General features: G+C 49.5%; 1 non-coding gene across 1 annotated transcript; it reads left to right on the plus strand.

Moving 5' to 3' along the window:
* Nucleotides 1–3,285: 3,285 nt before the first annotated feature.
* TRNAG-UCC (transfer RNA glycine (anticodon UCC)) lies at nt 3,286–3,358 on the plus strand. The gene has a single exon. It is a non-coding gene; the product is annotated as a tRNA-Gly (tRNA).
* The last annotated feature ends 2,672 nt before the right edge of the window (nt 3,359–6,030 follow it).

Below are 6,030 nucleotides of genomic sequence, written 5' to 3' on the forward strand. Positions count from 1 at the left end.
GCTTCCCTGGTGGTGCAGTGGTTAAGAATCCGCCTGCCAATGCAGGGGACACGGGTTCGAGCCCTGGTCCTGGAAGATCCCACATGTTGCGGAGCAACTAAGCCCATGTGCCACAACTACTGAGCCTGCGCTCTAGAGCCTGCGAGCCACAACTACTGAGCCCGCGTGACACAACTACTGAAGCCCGCGTGCCTAGAGCCCGTGCTCCACAACAAGAGAAGCCACCGCAATGAGAAGCCCACGCACCACAACGAAGAGTAGCCCCCGCTCACTGCAACTAGAGAGAGCCCACGCGCAGCAACAAAGACCCAACGCAGCCAGAAGTAAATAAAATAAATAAATTTTAAAAATATATATTGGACACAGAAACAGAATCACGGACATAAAGAACAGACTGGTAGGAGGGGGTTGGGGGAGGGATGGAGATGGGAGGTGGGGTTAGCAGATGTAAGCTTTTATATATAAACTGGATAAACAACAAGGTCCTACTGTGTAGCACAGAGAACTCTATTCCACAGCCTATGAGAAACCATAATGGAAAAGAATATTAGAAAAAAAGAATGGACATGGGGCTTCCCTGGTGGCACAGTGGTTGAGAGCCCGCCGGCCGATACAGGGGACACGGGTTCGTGCCCCGGTCCGGGAAGATGCCACATGCCGCGGAGCCGCTGGGCCCGTGAGCCATGGCCGCTGAGCCTGCGTGTCCGGAGCCTGTGCTCCGCAATGGGAGAGGCCATAACAGTGAGAGGCCCACGTACCAAAAAAAAAAAAAAAAAAGAATGGATATGTATGTATAACTGAGTCACTTTGTTGTCCAGCAGAAATTAACATAGCATTGTAAATCAATTATACCTCAATATAAAAAGTGATAAAAATAATAAATTTTTTAAAATAAAAAATACTCGGCAAGCTGCTCTGTATAGGATAGATTGAAGGGGGGCTGGTTGGGAGCTCTGACAAATGGCAATAAAGATGAAATGATGACACTTGATAACACCCTGGTTACAAAGGCTAGGGAAAGAAGGGGGCAGAAGACGACTCAGGTTGTAGGGCTGAGTGGATGTGAGGATGCTGTTCGTGACACTGGAAAGGTGAGGGGGGTGGGCTAGAGTAGATAGGACAGCGTCCTTGTGGGCATCGAGGTGACATTCCTGAGAACTCCTGAAGGCACTGGCAACTTGGCACCGGAAGTCCAAGGGAAGCTTTGGGCTGAAGGAGACCTAAGGGTCCCCCCAGTGGGTCAAGGAAATAAGCTCACTGATGAAACTTGTGCCTAATTTAACAGAGGGACCAGCTCGAGAGGGGTTTCGTAGCATTTATTTACACGAAATGATGGAACATAAGGATGCCGGAGCCACGCCCTGGCATTCAGATACTGACCTGAAGTGGCTGGAGGCCTTTCCTCTGAGCGTGGCACCCTTTACGTTTCCACAATCCTCACATTCCAAGTTTCAGGATACACCTCCCTATAAGGATGGGACTCTAAGACACGGCCCTGAGAACGGCACAGGTGCTGGGCGCACCATGATACGGCAAAGCAGGACATGTATGGTCAGGGGTTGGTGTCTGGGGCTACCAGGGTCTGGGTCTGGGGGTCTGGGTGGGGGGCAGGGGAAGGAACCCACTGTGCACATGAGTCGCCCGGTGTCCCATAGTGACCTTTAGTTCCCTTTCTAGGGCTTTATCCCCATTATCTGATGGACACAGTATCATTTCCCCCATTACAGGTTGAATCGTGCTCTCACATCCCCAAAATGTGTATGTGGAAGTCCTAATCCCCAGGACCTCGGAATGTGACTGTATTTGGAGAAAGGGTCATCACAGGAGGTGATTAAGGTGAAATAAAATCATCAGGGTGGGCCCTGATCCCATATGACTGGTGTCCTTATAAGAAGAGGGGATGAGGGCACAGACACACGGAGAGAGAAGACCACGTGAAGACACGGGGAGGAGAATACAGAAGGAGAGAGGCCTGTGGAGGATGCAACCCTGCTGATGCCTTGACCTCAGATATCCAGCCCCCGGAACTGTGAGAAAATGAATGTCTGTCGTTAAGCCACTTGGTCTGTGGTGCTTTGCTGTGGCCGCCTGAGCAGACCAATATACCCCCAATCCTGATACCCAGATTGAAGCCCAGCTGTCCCTTTTCTACCCACTCAGAACCTGTAACTGATCCTCAGCTTCTTAACATTTCGTTCAAAAATAAGACAGGGCTTCCCTGGTGGCGCAGTGGTTGAGAATCTGCCTGCTAATGCAGGGGACACGGGTTCGAGCCCTGGTCTGGGAGGATCCCACATGCCTCGGAGCAACTAGGCCCGTGAGCCACAACTACTGAGCCTGTGCGTCTGGAGTCTGTGCTCCGCAACAAGAGAGGCTGCAATAGTGAGAGGCCCGCGCACCGCGATGAAGAGTGGCCCCCGCTTGCCACAACTAGAGAAAGCCCTCGCACAGAAACGAAGATGCAACACAGCAAAAATAAATTAATTAATTAATAAACTCCTATCCCCAACATCTTCTTAAAAAAAAAAAAAGACAAATATCCTGTCTCTCCCGTCTCACCTGAACTTTTCTGTCACTTCCAGGCAGATCTGTAATTAGCCCCTTATTACGTGCGCTCTCATTCTCTCATTTCTAAGCCACGAGAGTGTGTGCTGTCCTGTCCCGCAGGCTCACTTCTCAACCTGAGTCCATCTCCCTTTTGCTCTCCCGTCACCTGGTGTAGCACTGGGCTGAATGCTCTGGGTCACAAAACCTACCCTTGTGACAATAACAACAGGCTCTTTGCCTTGACATTGGATTTGCCTAACTCTACATTTAAAACGATCACTACCACTCAACTTGCCCCCAATACCGCAAAAGCCCATCCATTTGGGGAAGCAAGGTTGGGGAGAAACAGGGGAGTCTCTCGATTTTCAAAATCTATCTGTGTTCTGATTTAGGGTGTTTTACAGTGTGAAGAGGGTTTGCCCTCTTTGAAAATACGAAGCAGCTTTTCCAGTTGGGACCCTGCTAGCATGGTTACTAAGGAGACCAACTGGTCTAGGTGCTGTAATTAATCACTAAATTCTGAGCAGCCAAATCCCCGGTGATGAGGGCCTCTTTCCTTTGAGAGCGACAAGTGCTGGGCAGGTGGAAGGTCGAGGAGTTCATGGTGGAAGCCCAGCTCTGGCTGTCCCTTCCGCCTGCACTCCCTCCACCGAAATTTGCCAGCGGCTGTTTTAAGAGCTTCTAGATCTGCCTCCAAACTTACCTGTTAGAACTGAATGAACAATAGATATAGGGACTTCCCTGGTTGTCCAGTGGTTAAGACTCTGCACTTCCAATGCAGGGGGCCCAGGTTCGATCCCTGGTCGGGGAACTAAGATCCTGCCTGCCGCAGCTAAAGATCCCGCATGCGGCAACTAAGACCCAGTGCAGCCAAATAAATACATTTTAAAAATTAAAACAACGACAAAAATGGAATAGATACATGTATATGTATAACTGAATCACTTTTCTGTACACCTGAAACTAACACAACATTGATAATCAACTATACTCCAAAATAAAATTAAAATGTTTTTCAAAAAAGAACTGAATGGAGGCTAATGCTTGCAGCCACCCTGGCTCGGGCCCCTTGACTGCAAGAGGATGGGGAGCTGGGACGGGCAGAGGTGACCTTTCCTCTCCAATGATTTGAAAAAGTAGGTGCTGTCAGTCAGAAGAGCAGAGGGCAGCTTGCTTTTCCAAGACCAGGTCCCACCCCCGAGGGAAGCCCACAGGCCTCAAGGTGTCTTGATTCAGCCACCAAGTGCAGAGGAGAAAGACTTTAAGTGACCCTGAGCACCCAGTTTGCACCCACAGTTGGCACCCCTGCTAGTTCACTCCTGCTATTCCGAGGGGCAAGCTTCTCACACACACACACACACACACACACACACACACACACACACACACACACACACACACACACACACATAACTGTGGCCGTAAACTCCCTCTGGGCTCATTCCTGCCCTCCCCTCCAGGCGGTACAGGAAACAATCGCCCACAAAAGGCAGCTTCATTCAACCCAAAGGGAACGTCTGGCTCATTCCGTTCAACGCTTCCATTTGGTAAAGGAGCAAAGAAAAGTTCAGAGAAGTTAAGTGGCTTTTCACTCTTGCTTCTTCTTTCCCTCCACTGCAAGGACAGAAAAGCATCTGGTCCCCCAACACCCAGGGAATGATGAGATGCTCGAGGGCAGGGAGATCATGGAAGATGCTTTTCTACTGCGAGTAACAGAAAACCCAAGAAGGGTTTAAACAAAATGTGGTGGTTAAAGTTAGCAATGGCTCCAGTGAACAGCCCGGTATAGCCACCCCTCTGTCCTCTGACCCTGTGGTCTCCACCCAACCTGGCTCTGGACTGGCCTTGGGATGACCTTTAGCCAATAAATGCAGCCAAAGCAAAAGGAGTGCCAGGGCCAGGCTCAGGCGTCCAGGGATTCTATGTGCTTCTGCTTGGCACCTTGCTTGATTGTACTTGCTGGCACTCGCACCTCAGCCTTGCTATGAGACCATGCCAGACCAGGCCTGCTGAGGGGATGTGAGAAACACAAGAAGGATAAGACCCTTGGGAGAGAACCAAGGTGCCTCCAACCGACAGCCAGCCAACATGCAGCTGACTGCAGATTCACAAAGGTGCCTGAGACAAGGACTTCCCTGCCGATCCCAGCCTAAGTCGCCAATCTGAAGAATCAGAGCCAAATAAATGGTTTGTTGTTTAACAAAGCCTCTGACTTTGGTGTGGTTTGTTATGAAGCAACAGTGAACTGAATCCTGACATTTGAAATAAATATTTGAGTCTTTTCTCTTAAAAAAGTTGGAGGTTTCAAATCCAGGATTGGTGTGGCAGCTCCATAGTCAACCGGGACCCAGAATCCTTCTATACTGATGCTCCACCATCTTTAGTTCACGGCTTTCATGCTCAAAGCTGTCTCGTGATCCAACATAGCTGCTGAAGCTCCAGCCATCACATTTGTGTTCCAGGCAGGGAGGAAGGAAGAAAGGCAAATAAGAGGCCTCTTCTAGCTGAACTGTTCCCCTTTAAAAGAGTTGGAAGCCCCGCCCAATGACTGGCAGCTTGATTCTTATTGGCTACCCTTGGCTGCAAGGAAAGCTGGGAAAGATAGCCTTTTAGTGGAGCTCATTGCCACCTAGAATAAAATCAAGTACACTGTGTAGGAAGGAGGAACAGGGGAATGGGTGTTGAGTAGGTAACCAGAAACATCTGCCGCAGCGTGTGTAAAATCGAGCTCCAGGCCCCAACATACATCAGGATGCAAAACTGACCACATGTCAGTTCTCAGAGTTCATAGTGGTGGCTTTGCCCTGTAGTAACAAAGTGTAAGATTTGGGCAATAGACATCTAAGTGGAAAATCGTGAGTGCGCCAGTCTCCTGGGCCCTTTTGTAGTGAATACAGATGGAAGAGAAGTTTGTTCTTAGAAGGTGTTGCTCTTAACCTGGGGCAGGTGTTGCTTGCTTGCTCTCTTCCTTGCTTTCTTCCTGTTTTGTTTTGTTTTGTTTTTTATTGAGATATACTTCCCATAAAATTCACAATTTTAACGCATACAATTCAGTGGGGTTTTAGTATATTTACTATGTCGTGCAACCATCTGAACTATCTAATTCCAGAACATTTCCATCACCCCAAAAAGAAACCCCATATCCATTAGCAGTCAGAGCAGATGTTTTCTTTAATCCTTCTCCGCCAAGTCTCAGGTCCATCGGAGAGCCAGACTCGCCACATGAGAGAGTGCTGAAGATCCTGGGACTACTCAGGCTCAAACCCTGGGATTCTAGAATAGTTGTGGATCTGCTTGGGAGGGCCAAGGAGGAGGTCATGTTGTAATTCACCTACAGCTGGGAAAGGAGGGGTCCACAGGGGCGCTGCAGAATCTGAACATTCCCTGCCTGGGCTGACCGTGAGGCTACCTTCCCACAGGGAAAGGAAGGGAAGGGAAGGAGGCCCCACGCTGAGGGGTGGGTGCTTGGTGGTGAGCAGCAGC

Source organism: Lagenorhynchus albirostris, chromosome 7 (assembly GCF_949774975.1).
Source record: "Lagenorhynchus albirostris chromosome 7, mLagAlb1.1, whole genome shotgun sequence".
NCBI classification, from domain to species: domain Eukaryota; kingdom Metazoa; phylum Chordata; class Mammalia; order Artiodactyla; family Delphinidae; genus Lagenorhynchus; species Lagenorhynchus albirostris.